Raw genomic sequence first — 18541 nt, forward strand, 5'->3', positions numbered from 1 at the left:
ATCTGTGCGTCAGCAAACAGGCAAAAATAATCCTGCACCCAAGGAACGCCTGAGCAGCAAGAATGCAACGTGCTTCATGTGGGAAGATTAGAGGCAAAAATATCAACATGAGCAAATCAGTTCCATTATTCTCCCCTCCAGACCATCTTACCATCGCCTGTGCATCTTTAATTAATTCAGCTTCTTTTAAAAGCAGGATATAGAGATCCCCTCATCCATCAGTCTGTGCGAGCGGCATCGCAGGCAGAAGCAGGCAGAGATGGGCAGCCTGGCAGGTGAGCCGCAGCGCGGGCAGCTCTGGACGGCTCTTCTGCTCTGCATCTGCTTGGCTGGTCCAGCTCGTCTGACCCCCCCGGCTCTGTGCCCAAAGCATCTGTGGGACAGCCGGGGCGATGCTCACCAGCACCACTGGGGCTGAGATGCAGGTCCAGGGCCTTCAGGTACCTCCGAAGTGCTGGTGTCAGCCTCTGACCCACAGCGCACGCTTGCAATAGTTTTATCTGTTCCTTTCTCTGCTGGATTTTAAACATGAAGTGTAGGCTCTAAGTGCCAACATCCTTACCATTGCTAGTTAAAGCGACCAGTCTTTCTCCCAGCTGGACAGACTTTAGGGATCTGTTTTAATCTGTTCTGTAATTCCACCTCCCAGGCAAGCAGACCCAGAGCTCCCAGTGCTTTTACCATGGGAGAAAACAAAACCTTCTGCAGTGAGCACACTGAGCTGGTTCTCCAGGCATCCCCTGCACAGCAGGATGAGGCACTCGCATCCTGGTGAGAACCCACGGAGTGCAGCCCGGGCGGGAGGCACGCAGAGGCCTCTGTGCTCTGTGAAGTGAGGGACACGGTGGGAAGCTGGAGGCTCTACTGTCTTCAGCCATCCCAAAGTAAGCCATCCTTGCAGGTAAAACTCAGTGTCTATGACCCACTATGGCAGAGTTAGAAAAGTTAGCGCTGGGAAGTGTTAGAGTCAGCAGAGCTGAAGTGTTATCTGTCTCGTGCTGAAATCTCCCTGGTGATTATTCTGGCTTAATGCAGTAACGGAAGCTTTTTGCTAAGTAGTACCAAATGCACCAGATTCTCGCAGCCTCACTGCAGACTGCCGCCAGCCCGGGCTCCTGGCACCCGCCGGGGAAATGCGTGGGGTCAAGGCAAGGGGAGCACTATCATCCCCCCGACTGCGATCCAGTGGTGAGATACGCTGAAAGGTAGCACACAAGAAGCTGCTGGTGTTGTTGTTCTTGGTTTCCTCTGGTTTTTTTTTTCTTACCATCTTCCAGATGCTGCAGAATCCCCAGATGCAGCCACAACAAAGTTCTTGCATTTTTAACTTTAAAAAACATAATTGGGTAACTGAGAATAATGACTAAACAATGCAATAAATCATGTCTACACCTGGCCTGGAAATGGGGGGAGGGCAGATCAGGGAGAAGTGTTTCTCCCCTCATTAATGAACAGAGCTGAAACATGGACACAAAATGCTCCCAGAGTCAGCAAATCTATTCCAGCCTCTGCCAGCGAGCCCCTTGCAGGTCTGTGTGCTCTGGCCTCGGGGACCCGGGGACAGGAGTCACCGTCCCTGGGGCTGGGGGCTGAACCGCCCGGGTGAGAGGGGACTTGTGGAGCTAAAACCCCAAAGCCTTCCCTCTGCCCTGGGCAGAATGGCAAACTTAAACAGAAATGTCATTGCTTTAATAGCTGAAGACATTTTTATATCCCGGCAATAATTTTTGACTGCGCGGTGCCACTCACCTTTTCTGCTGTATAAACACAGCAAATAACCATTGCTACACTCAAATCACGGTAATTATCTGGGACAGGAAACTGCAATAACTGCGCTGAAGTTGTTAATGTTCATTTTATTTGCTCATTTATACAGCTAGCAAGACCTGCAAACCCGCCTCCAGCACAGAAATCCCCCCTCAGCTGAAGGAGCCGGTGCAGAGGTGATGGACCGTGACTCTGCCGGGGCTGGAGGGCAGAGGAGCACAAGGGAATGCCAATTCTTCCCTCTCTGTCCATGTTGCATTCCCATGCCTTGCTTGGGGTCTCAGCAGCCCACCCCTCGCCGCACCAAGTCTCCCCCTCTGCCGGCATGCAGGGCAAAAGGAGGGACTTTCTGCAGGTTTTTTTTTTTCCCAGCGGCTGTCAAAAGGACATGGATGGAGGGTGGCAGACCCTTCTGCTGCAGGATTAGTGCTTCTTCTGGCCAATGAGGTCCCAGACCGAGCAGCTCCAAACAGAGAAGTACATAAATTATATCGGCACTGTAGTTTTCTTTTTCTCTTAAATATGACTTTCGCCTTTTACACACAGAGCACGTGATGGATGAGGGGAGGGAGGCGACAGCCAGAGGAGGGACGGGACGGGGCAAGTGGGGAGAGCCGTGACACCCCTGTCGTGCTCAGAGCTGCGCCCCCCACCCCATCAAGGGGAAGGGGTGGGAAGGATGGTGCAGCACAAGGGAAGACGACTTGCACCGGTCATCTGCGCAGGACGCTGCGGGACAGCCCATGTACGCTTCTCCAAAGAGACGTCTGTATGCCCAGGCTTGGGGCCAGGCTTGCTCAGATGCTCTGGTGATATATTCTTCCAAGCTTGTACATTTATCTGCTAGTTCAAAGCGAGATGCTTATCTTGTTTGAGTCTCTTCAAGTTGACAGATGCTCTTATCTCTGCTGCTCTCTGAGTGCTGCAGAGGCTGGGGAGTTTGTGGCAAAAATGCAAGGAAAAAGTTTTGGTTTTGGGAGCCTAAGCCTGAGGGTGCTTTCTGGGTATTTATCTCTCATTCGTCACTGTTCAGACTTTCCTTGACCATCCTGTCGGCCCAGAGCCTTCAAGGAACTCGTGGCCATTTCTGTGTTATACAGGTATGGGAGCGGAGCCCTTTTTCCAGCAGCCTTTGCCCATCATGGGACATACTCACCCACGTCCCAGTCAGGGCAGAAAAGTGGTCCACAGGCACATGAAGGCCATAAGGCGATTGGCACGGTAAAGGCAGTTAGAAACATGACTAAAAAAACCGCAGTGAAAGCTCAGTTTGGCTGATGGTCACTTAAAGGCCTCTTCATCCACTCTTACAATTAAATATTTTGCTCTTCATCTGCTCTGATCTTAGCCCAAGCTCTTCAACTTCTGTGGCTTTGTCTCCTGACCTTCTCTGTCCTCATGCGAACAGCAAAGGGTGCTCGAGAGGCTGTGTGCGTGTGACCACATGCAGTTCCTGAAAGCTGCAAAGAAAACATAAACATAATTTCAAAAATAATTGAAACTTGTAACAGCGTTGATGAGAGAGTTTTCTCCTTGGCCTGCCATTAATCGTCAGGAAATAAATACCTTGATGGCCTCTGTAATTATGGCCTAAATACAACAGAGAGAAAATTTCTATCATTAAACATATCCTCAAAGATCTCATGCCTCCACCTGCTTCCCTTAAAACACCACTTTCCCAGACTTTGCCCACCCAGCAGACGCAGAAACAACTTTCCAAGACACAAGAGTCACCTCTAACCTCAAAAAAGTTGAAATTTTCCCGGTCCCTCAGCAGAGCTTTGCCCCATTAAATCTGCCTCGTACCGTTGTATCGCCCCGAAGCATCCTCCGTGTCGGGGCAGGCTGCTCTCCCCATCTGCCCGGAGTGACCTGGGCACCCACGTGTCCTCCATCACGCTTTGCAGCCGGGATGCTCGGAGCTCGGAGGAGGAAGCGTTTTAATGGCACATCTCCGAACACCGTGGTCTCGCCCAGCTTCCCAGCTGTAGGAAGGAAAGCCGACGCTTCACCGACCCGCTGAGTGGTGAGAGCCATGGCTGATTCGACATTTTCTGAAGTGGCTTGAGACCCTGCGGCAGCCGCGCTCTCAGAGAGCAACCTGTTGCTGTATCTATCGTATTTATAAGCTTGTTAGTTGATTAACCACACTCGAATGCTGGCAGACTGATTGTTTTGCTGAGTGGCTTCAATAAGAGTCTGGAACAATAAGATGCACACAGACAAAGGTTTTAATGGATAATTAATTGTTCCAGTGTGTAAAGTTTCTGTGCAAAGATCCTGGTGAATCAGAGTTTCCGATTTCCACCCCCTTTACAATATGACTAAACAGTAACACAGAAATCATGGACTGGATCGGAAATTTTTTTAAAAGAGCGAGCCAGAAATGAGGGAACTGTGAGGACTGGATGCGGGGAGTCGGGGTACAAAGAAACTGGGGATGGTGGCGGCAGCAGCACAGGTCTGTGGCAGGTTTTGCCTGTGCCAGGAGTGGAAGAGTACATTTTCCAATGCTTATCTTCTCTGAACCTTTACACCCCGTTAGTTTGCACTCCCACCCCCAGCTTCCTATTTGCAGTAATACCCAGAACGGCCGAAGCGGCACTTTTCAGCTCTGAAACCTGAGGTGCGAGTACAGGATGATGGTAACAGAGAATTTATCAGCGTCTTGGGACAGGTTGGGCGTAACGCCAGGCCCTGCAGCGTTTACGGTCCTCAGAGGGCTCCTGCCAGTGTCTCCTGGACAGTCTCAGCAGCCGATTGCTTGGGAGAAGGGGTTAATGGCTGTTCGCCCAGAGCAGGTACAGCGGAGATGCTGCGCTCCGGGAAGGGGCTGCACCGCAAACAGCCGGGCTGCGGGAGGAGCACCCCCAGCTCCCACCCTGCCGGGCTGGCACCACGGTCCAGCCTTGCTCCGCTCTCCTCGGGGACGGACCAAAGCGAAGGCAGAACTGGGTTGCAACTTGTTGCAGCTCTTCAAACCTGAAATGAGTCGGGGTGATCTGGGCAGGGAGGAAATCTGCCAGGAGCCTGGGGAGCGCGCCGACAGCCACGGCTCCCCACCCAGCTCGGGCCGTCACTGGACAAGCAGACAGGGCAGAGGAACATGGTTTGGTCTGGGTTTTTCTTGTCGTTCTCCCTGCCTTGCTATCGCTCTGTGGGATGATTCGAGAACTCTCTGCACGCCTCCCCACGGGACGGCCAGAGCAAAGGCAGGGTCCCACAGGCTCCCGGGCACGTTTGCTCTCTGCCTGGCGAACCTGCAGAAGTCGTGTGGGATTTACCTCCCAGGGGTGGGATGGGGCCGCTGGCTCCCAGCGGCCGCAGGAGCGGGGAAACCGTAACCAGCCCTACGGTGAGCACGCGGGATGAGTTTGCCACCGAGCAATTTGCTTCCTGCTCTCCAACGACAAAAAAGAAAAGGTGGCAAAGCAGGCAACGCAGTGCACCTGCGGACAGCCACGCAGCAGCCGCGGAGGCTCTAACCCCTGCCTGGGAATGGGCTCCTCGCAGAAGGTGGGAGCTGATATCACGGCATCTTCTGAAGTGGCTGGAGTCGGTGCTGGGAATGTGATTCACCCCATAAGCTCATTTGGTGCGGGGCATCCCGGTGCATGCTGCTGCAGCTCTGTAATCGCCTCCTAATCCAAAAGCAGGCTCAGAGCATCTTGCACACTCGGAGAAGGCACCTCTTCAAGGAAGATTAATAAAGCAAAATGAGAGAAAGAGAAGAGGCAGTCAGGGCTGCACACCCCCGCAGAGGACGTGCCGCCGGATGGTGTAAAGCGCCAGGGGGGCCAGCCACCTTCACTGTCCTGCTGAGCTGCCCTGGCACCACGGGGCTCGTCACTGGCGCTGCCTGCAGGGACCTGGCACGGGAGCATCCCCCCACCGGCAGATCTGCAGGGACGGAAAGCAAACGTACCTTCCCCACCAGCATGGGAGTGCACACTGCCATGAGACGGGCGGACTGAAGACACGTGCAAACCACGCTCACATACGCTAAACACGCCAACGTGCATGCCTCACGTTCACGGCCACACTTTTGTTCAGAGCCCTGATCTTCCCACTGAAATTTCTGCCTGTTTCTCTCCGTTTGCTAGGTGCGTTTTGACACCTCGCAAAGACACAATGCGAGCATCAGTACGTCCATGCAGCACACTCGCACGTGCGAGCGCGTAGCCCCCGAGTGACTGGTGCACATACACATGCTCACACATACATTAGCAGCAAACACATGCTAAGCACACACACATGCGCATATTAATCACTTTTCTCTGTCTGTCTCCCCCTCTCTCTTTTCTAAGCTGTGCTTAAAGCCAGAGAGATTAGCTGCTTACAGCCAAATGCATGGTACAAAGCAGACTTCAATGGAGTCCGAGTATAATGGTAGATTACATTAGAGAGAACAGACAGACGTGTCCTTGTCATCCCAGGTTAATATGACTATAGATTAATGCTGTAGCTGTTGATTGTTATGGAAATCCTCCCATTTAGCTCGTTCCTAAAGCATTGACAGTTCTAGCCTTGAATTTGGAGCAGGGGTGGAACTTGTTAATGGATTTCATTTTCCTGCAGGAAGCCAAAGCATTTAAAGGGAGAGGGAGCACAAATTTGCTGACTTTCTGGAAGTGTTCCAGTGTGCATTGAGTCAGTGCGGACATTTAATCCCTTGTTCCGATGCAAAGCAATGCAAAGAGCCGTGTTGGTCTTGCCTGTCGAGGAAAAAGGAGGAATTTAGGCTTGGGGAAGTAAGCATTCATGGGGTTGTTTCCTCTTAAAACCTCTCCTGACCTGGGTACTGAATGTCTCAGGCACATCCCCGCTCCCCATATGCAGACACACATGTCACCGCACCTGCAGCAGGGACGTTTCTGCCAAGGTTGGTTGATCGATGCCAACTCGAGGACTGTAGCTGCTGCCATCCCTCTGCTTTGTTGTCGGCTTGTAGTTGCTGTGTTTGCTTGCTTGCTTTCCCCTGGTCAGGTGGGAATGCTCCACGTCCCAGCAGCGCAGCTCAGCTGTGCCGCTGTCTCCATTTATAGCGTTCCTCCCCTTTCATCGCTTTGTCGCTCTCCCCCTGAGCAATAGGAAAATATCCAACTGCTCCTGAGTAAACCCAGAGTCTCCTGCACATCCCTACCTCGATGAATTATTTAGGTTTCAAACGGTGGCTCATGGGGCAGTGGACACACTCTCTCCAAAACCCTGAGCGAAGAAGGGCTCTGATGCCAGCATGCAGGGAGCAGAGGGATTGCCGGGGCACAGTCACCCTGAATTAAGGCATTTCTGTTATGTTTAATGCCAGTGTCATCTCCCCCTTCCCCTCCCTGCTCCCTCTCACTAGGAGGGATAATCAGTCCTTGCAAGATCGTCCGAGGAGCAGAAAGTTGCTCTTTGACACTTTCAGCATTACTTTTACTGCCTGCTGGGGTAGTTCAGTGATATTTCATCACCAACCGAAAGGTCACTGTTGCCTGCGATAAGCGATGAAATCCCGCTGTCTCCCCCCCGCCCCATTCTACAGCAGCAAAACAAACAAAATAGAAATGAAGCCACAAGGAGTGCCATGGTTTTTTTCATGGTGCAGGTGGTCATTTTCAGAGCTGACACTCACATTTTAAGGCAGCCCTTGGTGGGGGTCAGAGCGGCAGTGGGAGGTGGCTGTGAGCCCCCAACAGCAAAAAGAAATAAGGGGTTCTTGCTACTTGCTGAAATACTCCATCTTTTAGGGAAGCCTGCTGTAAATTTGAATTTACAGAAGCAAGGACCATGTTTTACAGCAATTTTATACATTCCCAGCATACAGGATACCTGATCTTGACGGGAGCTTTGGGATGCTAGTGCAGCACACGCGGTGCATATAATAATGCTAATGAATTCCCCCTTCCCTAATTGGTCCCGGTGGCCGGGGGTTACATGTACTCGCTGTCCCAAGCCCTGCTCAGTGCTGTCAAACTGGCTCTTCCCTGTGAACCCTGGTTGCCTCTGCCCCACGGCCCAGGGAGGGGGGGGCTGCTGTGGAGATGCCTTGGTGGGTCCCACACATTGGCGCCTGACTTCAGGTGGAGGAATAAGCAGCAGGAACAGCAGATGAGAGTCCGGAGAAACAAAGCTGCCCTTCTCATGCAAATGTCTCTGGTGGTGACGGGGAATGTGAGGGAGGGAAACATAGGGGTTCCTATGGCCGATAGAGATGCTGCATTGTTTCTAAGTAATTAGCATGTTTTTCAAAGCTTTCCACGAGGCGTCAGCAGCTTTTTAAGGGCATTTTGCCAAAGAGCATTTAAATGGAAATCCCCCTGAGATACAGTATATTCTTTGCAGGGTCTCACTGGAAGGTAGATTCTTCCCAGGGGAAACCAGCTCCTAACTCCTTGTTTAATTTGTGGGCTTATTTGGATCTCGGATCTGGGGGATTATCCTGTGCTCCAGTGTGGGGCCGGCGTTCCCAACCGGCAGCCCGACTCCTGCGGCCCCTGCTCTGCTGGGCTGCAGCCCAGGTCCTCCTCCCACCGGGATGCAGGATGGGTCGCCGCTGCTCACTTCCATCTGCCTGTATCCACACGCTGTCACCCTCCAGGGGTGGGCACGGACACACGCAGTGAATTTCCAGTGGAGCAAAATGCTCCTGCCCTTGATGCAAAATGCTGGTGTTGCAGGTTTTTCTCTCTAAACGGGTGGTGTTGTCACCTACTGATGTCCCTCAGACCTCGTCAGGGGTTCATCAGGGCTGCGGAGCATCAGTGTCCCGAAAGCAAACGTTTTTGAAAATGCAAGTTTTAAGAGCATTGCCATCCCAGGCTCAGCTTCTCCTGCAGAGGGTGTGAATCAACCCCCCAGTGACCCAGAGGGAGCAAACACCAGGAGAGGAGATGTGGTGGCTGCGCTCTTTGGCCCGTGCACGCAGATTGCAGGAGCTATTGCTCTGGGCGCTGGGTGGATGGATGCGTTTGTCGCCTCCTCTCTCTAATTTGCCTACAATCACTCTGACACGAAATGTGTGAAATCAGCCGAGGTGGAAAGAGAGGTCCCAGCTGAGTCTGGAGCGGCACAGCACGAACGTGGCAAGCATGCGTGGCAGCAGCACCGTCCCAGCAGTGGCTGAAGAGAGTCCAGGGGACAGTGCAAGTCGCTGGGTGGCTGAGGGTCAGCTGGGGGTGAGCGGTGCCGGTGTAATGCGGCAGGTCAGCCACGAGGAGATTTCCTGGAGATTTACAGGCTGAAGCCTTGCGCCAGCATTTGATAGTCCAGATTATCAAAACCCGATCCCTAAATCAGCATTTGGACACAGAAATAAAGTAGCCCGATGGTCAGAAGCGATGAGAGGACCCTGCAGCACCACCCCACCGCTCCTAAACCCAAATGCAGATTCAGGCAGACACCTTCCCCTACGCAGCTCTGAAAACTGTGGACACTGACTACGGGTCCCAGTGCTCGCCTCAGGGATGGCCAGGCTGGACACTTCCATTAGGTTAAGATCGTTCTGGAGTCTGGCGTTGCCCTTGCCACTTTCTTTTCTGACCATGTGGCAACTCAAATGTTCCTTTCCAAAAAAAGATTACGACGTTCCAAGCTGAAGGTCTCAATGACATGCCTGAAACCAAATTGCTGTATCCGACTCGAACACACACGTTTTCCTACACAAAGGAAGTTGCAATTTTGCTACTTTCACCAAGGACAAGGAATTTCATATTGGTTTATTGTGCAGGCATGTGTTTGTGAGATTTTCATAGCCCTGTGATTTATGCCGTGGCCTGAGTTATAACTCACATTTCTGTTTAAAAGCTAAACACTCTAATAGTGGTGGCTATTACTGTCATCACGTACCAGCCGCACTTCTGAGATTCAATCTAGTCAAAGCTGGCCTACGTGATATTATCTGTGTGTCTGCCTGATGGAGCTGCCTTTATTTTTTCTCTTTCATATATTGCTGTCTCAAGGACTGTTTTCCAAGCAACAATTCATGTCTCCTTCAGTCATCAGTGAAAACAATCAAGCTCAATTTTATTTTTGGCAGAAATCGAATGCTAAATGAGATCTCGGAATCATAAACAAGAGTGATGTAGACAAATCGGAGGGAATTCAGAGAAGAACAGCATAGATGATTAAGGGGCAGGAGGGACTGGCTGATGGGGAAAGATTAAAAGAAGTAAATACTTACAGCTAGGCTAAGAGAAGACTAATGGGGAACATAATAGCTGTCTAGTAATATCCAAAGGGTGTAAACACTGAAGGGGAAAAAATATTGTTTGGAATGGACCAAAAGCAGTGGAGCTAAGAATAAAGGTGATGAAACTCAACAAAGGGAAATTCAGCCTCAACACTGGCTTAGATTTTCTTTATTTCTGCCAATATGCAGTGCCACGGACTTTCCCAAGGAAAGTGGGATAAACACTGTTACTCAGGTGCTTTGAGCCTGCAGAGGAGAACATCCCTTAAATAAATAATTGGCACTGGAACATTTTCAGCTTTATGCTATCTTTCCTCGTAACTATCCAAGATGAATGAATAATCCATGATGGATAGCTTACTCAAAGAATTTTGCCGCTGACATTGCTCACAGTTTGCCGGTGAATGGATCACACTTTCCCTCAATTCATCTAATACTTCAGGTTATCCGATTCATTTTTTTTGGCGAGCGGTTTTGCTCTATGGACTGACTGCCCGCAGTGAGCTGCGAGTGCCCGGTGTGCAGCCCCAGTAGCCGTGCTGGACAGCAGCGGTGGGTCGTGTAAATCATCCTCCTGCTCCCAATTTAGATGAACACAACTCTTCTGACCAGGAGGGCTGGAAGGAGGCCACCGGAGGTTTGACTCTGTCAGGAAGAGAATTGTCTGGGGAAGGAGAGTAGATGAGCAGAAACAGAGTATTTTACAAAATGAAAGACCTTTTCCTTCTGGGCGATGCCGACTTTACTGAGCAAGGGGGAAAAACCAAAACAACCAAAGCTACTGGTTAAACAGGCTGAATTGCTTCATTGCGCTCAGCATTTGCAGAAAGCCGCATGGTTCTTGCTTTGTGGGTATGGGGATATCCTGCTCTGACCCATGCAAATGGGCTCCAGTGAGGAGTCTGGTACTCTGTCCTCCTTTGTTAGAAACTCACACCCCACCTACATGGCCCGCATGCGATGGCCCCTCATTTTCCAAGTCATTGGAAGCGAATAATTGGATGTCAGCACAGTGTTTCATCCCCAGCTCTGTAACGGGCTCTTGGGTCCTTCTCTGGCTTGCTTGTTCAGTTCTCTGCAAGGACTCTGGAATCGAGTCTTGGAGAAATACTGTATCTGAGCTCAATTAATCAGCGTCCCATAAAAGTACTGACTGCTTTGATTGCCTAGGAAAACATGTAAGGTGGATAAAAATAATTTTAGTAAGCAAGAGGTGGAGAAACATGGCTGGCCCACAGATGTGTTAGGGCCCAAGGCGTTGCCCAGCCGCTGCCTCCAGCAGGGTTTCTTCTTTCCGAATGTGCTTTTCCTGGTGCAGAACACACCGGCCACAACAGGAAACAAATCTGCACAGAGCAGAGTAAAGTTTAAATTCGGCTGCAGTCCCACAGATTTTCCCTCTCAGGCTTTGGTTAGTATAGCTAATTAAACTGCAGGCGTATGAGCTGGTGAACAATTAATGCATGCTTTCTAAGCACAGCCAAGAAGCAGCGCTCCCTCTGCAACACGCAGCCCTCTTTGGGGTAAGTCTGACGCTGTCGGAAACATCTCAGCAACACCACGAAACAATTTGGGATAGGAAGTGAAGAAGAACATGTTGTCCTAAGGCAGGATGGAGCTAGGAGGTAGGATGCAACATATTGCTGTGGACTTGTATATGACCACAGCGGTCATAAACTCAGCTTTACCTCTGAAAAATGGTGCTTTGGCTGCTCGGCAGCCTCTGCTGCCCTGTTGGGTGCTGGCTCAGTAATGAGTCAGGAGATGGACAGCCACCCAATGTCATCAACAATGCCCCTTCGGGGCCCATGTCCCTCTGAGCACTGACCCCGGTGGCCCTGGAGCTGAGCTGGGCAGGCTGGTGGGGCCAGGCAGCCTGGCTGGTGGGCAGGAGACCCCATGTCTCTCTGGATTAGTACCCATGGCTGACCCCACCTCCCTCCTCCCCACACCTTCCCCTTCATCCTGCTTTGCTCTTCTGCTCCTTCTCCTCTTCACAGAACGTGAAAGGCAGGGGGCAAGGGGGAGACACAGCTTTAAACACAAGCCAGCAGGAATAGCTTTGAGTTAGGCACTAAAACATCCAGGAGAAACGCTTGTCTAGGGCTTTTCACTAGACCATTTCAAAGGAAACTGTAAGTTGCTGAGCTGTGGAAAGGCACTGCTTTGGACAGGACAGGTCATGATCTACTCTCCCGAACGCAGCTGTAAATCTGGAGCGCCACGTCTGAAGCAAATGTAGTTCATTGGGATTTACCGCAGCGTGACAGTGAGCAGGACGCTGCCCCGGTGCTCGCTGAACTAAACCTGCAAGGTCAACCCGCTCTTGGCAAAACCGGAGGATTTTCAGCAAAGCTGCCAGCAGCAGAAGTGCCGGTGTCCTTAGAAAAAGGAAAAGTCCCCTGTCCTCTGCACCGACAATGCCTCCCCTGGGACACAGGGATGCAGAGGGGAGGTTTATCTTTCGAAGGAAGGCTTAGTCCTGGCCCCAGCTCACATTGTGTCAGGAGCTCCTGGATTTAAGGGATGTTCAGTCCATTGGCAAAGCGACAGCTGTCTGGATTATTTAACAATTTGGAAATGGGCTGGTTACCTGGCACTGCTGGCCAGCAGACAGCCAAAAGCCCTTTGTCAAACAAACACCAGCCAGGATCCATCTGGAGTCCCGTACAGAGACCTCCTGGACCAGTTGCTCCAGACAATAACACAGGCAGGTCCCTGGCCAGTCTCTCCTCCAAGCCCTGCCGCCTGCTCCAGGCTGGGATGCCGTAAGCCTCTCTGTGGACTTTGCAAAGGAGCTTCTTTGCCCCACTTCACACTTCTGACCCATCCCTTCCCTTTTCTTTCTCCTTTATCCCTACTGGTGCCAGGGTAGCCAGGTTCGAACTTCAGCATCTGTTGGCTCTTTCCCTGCCTGCACGGGTGACCCTACACCACTGCTTTTCTGCCCTACCATGAAAAAAGGAGAGTTGCTTCTTCTTCCCAACCATCTCGGGCTCCCCTTTGTCACTCGCTTTTCTTCCCCAAGTCAGGAGCCAAACTGAAGACCCAGGAGGTGGGTCCATGCTGGCAGCACGGCTCAGCAGCACTGCAAGCTGCTGCTGCGGGCATCACCGATCCTGCTCCCACGCACCCCGGTGCCAGTCCCAGCCTGCCCGTAATGCCTGGGTGATCCCTCCTGACTTCCAGGCATCCGTGATGATTTGCACATTTTTCTGTGTAAACACAAGTTGGCCACAGCTGCTCACTCCAGCCTCAGCTCTTTGCCACGTGTCACGCCGGTGCTGCGCGGGGATGCCGCCGAGCACAGACCTCCCCCCATGCCTCTCCCAGGTGAAGGTTGTCCCAAGCAGATGCAGCTGTACGGTGTGTGCCAGGTCCCCCGAGGCCCACCGCGTTGCGTTGTTCCTGCTCCCCAAGTGGATGAGCTGAAACTTTTCAGGGGAAAGAATAACAAACAGGGAATAATGAAAATTAAAACCGCCAGCCCGTGTTTTGGCCAAATAAACATTGGCGTAACGATGAACGGAACGGGTGGGAATCACGGATCTTCTCAGGGACAAGCAGGGGGTGCCTGAATAGCTGCACTGGCAGTGCAGGAGCCGGCTCTGCTCCACGGGAGGGCTGCCTCTACCCGGGGGATGCAGGGAGGCACATCAGCTGCACCGGGCAGTGCCAAGGGGACAGCCACCACGTCTGCCACCTGTACCACTGTGGGGACACCTGTGTTCCCACCCTGACGCTGCTCCAGCCACAGAGACGGTGCTGGGAACACAGAGTTGTTTTCCTAAAGGTACAAGGCACTGCAGAGCCGTGCCAGGGTCCAAAAGGACAGACGAGCTCTGCCATTAGAACAAACGCAGATACCGCCTTTCCTTTATCACTCAAGAATAGGGGTTTTTTTCTTTTTTTATGACAAATGGTTTTGTGCTGGAAACAAGTTAGTTTTTATGAAGAAACAAATCACCATAAAGGTTTTCCTGCAGAGTCCCTCATTTCCTCTGACCCTGTTTAAATATGAGGATGAGAAGAGGACACCTTGGGATGGTCCTGCTCCTTTCATCTATGCTGGTGGGGAAGGTTGCCTTATTGCTCCTCGGTCATCCCCCTGCCCTAGCAGTCATCCGGGAGGTACACAGTTATCCCCCTCTGGCCCTAAAAAAAGAGGCAAGAAGCCCTGGGAGCCATGGGGGGACCGAACTAGACAACACATTGGTGAGACTTGAAATGACAGCCTTTCATCTCCTGTTATTTCCCCAGATCGGGGGTTTGGGACATGGTGCTGCTGCTGGGTATCCAGCCCCTGTGCTAGGGATGCGGGGGCACGGGATGCCCCGCGCGGGTGCATCCCCCAGCCCCTCTCATGCCCACAGAGGTGACAGCCCCTCCATCAACCTTTGCCTGAGCCCCAAAGCCAGCGGGGCACCCTGGGGTGGGAAGGAGGGCTCCGACGCTGCGGGTTCTGCTGCGGGCTCACCCAGGCTGCTTGGTGTGGAAATCCAGAACAACACAAATCGGAAACACATTGGGGATTAGTGGGAGAGATAATAACAACAGACGGGGCCCGGCCTGGCCTTGATTACTGCAAAATCACAGCAATCGCTGCTGTTTATAATTCCAGCAGAAGCAATCCTTTTTTTATTGTATTTCCTTCTTGATTGTGTTTTGGGTTTTTGTCCCCTCTATTGTGGAGTTAAAGGGACCTTGACATGTAGTTTAGGATCAAATCTGGACCTGAGAGGGAATCGCTGTAATCTGATTACATGGGAATGTCCCCCAGATCTGAAGCAAGTAACTGCTTTAATTGCACTTGGCATGTCCTAAAACTTTATTTGTTCATTTTTGTTAAACAAACAGAAATATTTTAGTCTAATATATCTTGGATTATTATTAGTGAGATTAGGGTCTTGGCCCTGCTGTTGCACCAGGAGTTTCTGATGGCAGAGGGCACTTTAGATAATCCATCCTCAGGTATGGCAGTAATTTCTCCCAAGCAGTACCCGCAGGTGGACAATTCGGGCCATAAAACCAGCAAGGTGATATCTGGGCCACCGGCAGAAAACACATCTACTGCGGTCGGGTGTGAAAGCTTATGGGGTAAGTTGTGCCCAAGGATGGCTCTGCACGGCTGCAGCAGGCTCGAGTCTGGGCCACGCTGCCGTGCACAGCTGCTGTGAGAAGAGGCTGCAGACAGTTCCCAGCCCTCTCCCTCGTGCATCTGGCTTTTCCTCTACATTGCCTCCTGCACATCTGCGTGTGCTCGTGTTCCCAGGCTCTTCTGAGGAAATACTAACCATCGCTCGGGGAATCTGGTGATTTCTCAAAGGAGCTAAAAACCCTTCAAGCAATTAAGGCACCTCCTGGCCAAGCTGGTGCTCACTGAAGAGAGCACCTCGGGGGCGGGCGCCAGTCAAGTGGCTCCGCACGGTGCGGGCTCGGCCGTCTGCTGCGCTGCGGGATGGCCGGCACCGATGCTCGGCAGTCCAGCGAAGGCTCTTTTATTTGGTGAGCTGGCAGAGAGCCCGCGGCGAAGGCTGAGGCTGCCAGCCGGGCTGGTAATCCCAAATGCAGCTGCGGCACTTGCGAACATACCAAAGTATCACAAGATGGTGAGGGGCGGGGGGGGGATGTCCATCATTTTAGTTGCAGGATGGCTGTCTTCATCTAAAGGTAGAAATATTGAGTGCTGTCCTTCTGGAAGAAACAGCCATTAACTGTGCATGGGGATCAGGCTGAAAAAAGAGGTCCTTCTGGTTTCTGTGCAGGAGTTCAGCCTAAGAAGCAGACCCTTTCCTCATTGCCCCTCCAACCATCCCTTTTGTCTGTCTTGATCTATTTTGGTTTTCTGTTCATTCCTCCCTACATTCTTCTCCCCCACTCCCTGCCTGTCAAATTTCACTCTCCCTTCATACCTGGAAAGACTGAGTTAGAGGGTTTTGAAAACCACTTTAAAAGACAGCCATCACCCATTGTTTTTCCAATGGCATATGGTGATAATAACAGTGCAGCAGCCCCAGACCTCCTGGCTTCAATTACTTTACAGGATCAGCTAATCCCAGTTAAAATTACCTATGTAACTGAAGAATAATTGTAAACCGGGCTCTCTCCTGGACTCTGGTTTTCTGAAAAATCGTTACTGAGTTGCTCCCTGTGCCAAGGCTGCAAAGGGATCAGCGGATGAGTAACAGGCGCTGGGAGATGCTGTCCGAGAAGATTGGTTTCTTTTTCTTTTCAAAGCAAACTCCAAACAGATGGCCACTTTTTTCCCTATGGCTCTATGGAGTGGATGGGATCGAAGTGAAAGAGGGAAGAGGAGACGTTTCACAAATTTGTTTGCCTGGGTAGAGCTCCAAGGATTGAACTTCTCCTGGGATCGTCCCAGCTTGACAGACCCGTCATGAGGAGGCTGAGGCGGAGGTTTGCTCAGGAGAGCTCTGCCGGTGCCATCCTGCCGTGAGGAGGCTCGGAGCAGTGTCCCCAGGGCAGGCGTGCCACCCGCGCCGGTCCAATGGGATAAAACCAGAGCAGAGCCCCAAGTCCAAGTAAACACCACGTGAGGCTTCAGGTAGGATGGGGGATTGGTTTTGTCTGTCATCAATTTTATCTCCCTTTGCTGTTCTCAGCCACGACAGGAACAGGGGGAGAAATTAATCGAAACATAAATAAGTAGAGACAGCCCATTCCTGTACAAGACATGAAGGGGACTGGGTCTGGCACCCTCAGGAGATCTCCTCTTGCTGGAGTCTCCCTGGGCTTTGCAGTCTCAGGACATCTCTGGTACTTCCACTGGTCAAATCCGCTGGTTACCATGACGAGACACGATTCTTCTTTAGATGGCAGATAAATCTCTCCCGAACCACAGAGCTGTGTTTTGGTTTGATTGCTTTTACCCTTATAGTAACTTCCATGACAGTTTCTGCAAATTGTTCCTTTTATAAAATTTCCTGGATTTAAACCGGCTCTCGACAAGGTCACCTCCTCACCACCCACCTCTACTGCCAGCCTTGCCCTGGCATTTTGCGCCCTGCATTATTTCACCACCTGCCTCTGATGAGCAAATGTATTTTCCCTGGCGGTTTTGTTGTAGGCCTTGATGAAGGATCAGACAGACACTGACGGCTCAAAGACTCAATAAACTTTATTAACTCCTTGACAGGCTTAACACACTCCTTGCAAGGCTCCGTTATAGCCCCAGGTTTCAGGCGTTGCCTGGTGCATCCAGCAGAAAACCCCGGTCCTGACGTTGTTTGGCAAAACTTGTCAACAACTGCAGATCAGATCTCTAAAAAAAAAAAAAAAAAAGTCAGGTATATTACAAGAGATATCATCTGTTCAGGTACCGCCAAGAATATCACGTGTTTAATCCTAAGCACCGCACACAATTCTTCCAGCCTGCTGTGGCAGACGCTCGCCACTCCCGAGCGGCAAGCTGCGGTGGGGCCGTGTCACCGCTGAGACGCAGATACCATCGAAGCAGTTCTGGCTGCCCTCTGGCCTCCCAGCCCAGTGATGGCAATATCTCCACGCGCTTGAGCTTGCCTTCATCTCTGTATGGATGGCTATGTTGTTAAGCCAGAAAATCAGCTCTGCCAACCAGTTCTCATAGCGAGGGCACGGCAGCAAAATTTGAGGCTGTTCTTAGTACAGTGGTGAGCAGCAGAGCCCTGCCGGCAGCATTCCCCACAGGTCCACCTTCCCTCTGGGGCTCCCGGCCTCCGCTTTTTTTCGGTTTTGCAGCCCAGGCTCTCTGGAGCGTCAGCAGTGCCGTGTGTCCTTGGGGCATCACAGCACGCGCTGTGTCCAGTCTCCTTCCCCGGGGCAAAGTTTGTATGGTGTTAAAACTGCTCTGAAATGAGCCCCACTGCTGATGCAGGGGATGTTTTCGGGGCTGGGTCCTGGGTTTGCTCAGCAAGCGGCATCCAGTCCCTTTGTCACAAATGTTGTAACGCAAGAGGAAAGCATCTCTGCCCCTCTTCCCATGGACTCACTGTGAGCACGAGATGCACACTCCTCCCTCCCAAGACAAGGGTTTGTCAGTGCAGGGGAGGGGGGAGAGGGGGACTGCCCAAGCAATTCACCTAATTAAAACAAGGGTTATCTCTAAATAGCATAAGCACACTTGAAATGTAAAGAGCAGCAACACAATGTACAGCCTCTAATTGCACTGCAGCTTAAATAAAGGTTCGTATTGTCTGGAGTTAGCTGAATACTTTCACAAAGAAAGATAAAAATGGGAAAATAGTGGCATGATGAATGCTGCTATTTGGTCCTCCTCATATTGTTTTTCTTCTGTAAGTGTAGCCCAGCATTTCTGTTACCATTATTACTCTCCCCTATTTTTCAGTCTGGTTTATGAAAGCTATTGATCCATCAGATGTTTGAAGATCCTGCTTCCCTGGCTGGGATGTCTCATCTGAGGCCATTATAGACTCTGCACACTGCAGTGGTTTAGGATCAATACAGTCCTAGGCGCGCTCACATGCTAGCCAAAGTGTAACTCAATTGATATGTTGGTTAGAAGATACTCAGGGATACTCGCAGGGCGACCGGTGTCTCGGAGGGAAAGGAGAGCGCGTGTCCGCTGGTTTGAATCGCTTTGCA

Source organism: Aptenodytes patagonicus, chromosome 9, assembly GCF_965638725.1.
Source record: "Aptenodytes patagonicus chromosome 9, bAptPat1.pri.cur, whole genome shotgun sequence".
In the NCBI taxonomy this organism is placed as follows: domain Eukaryota; kingdom Metazoa; phylum Chordata; class Aves; order Sphenisciformes; family Spheniscidae; genus Aptenodytes; species Aptenodytes patagonicus.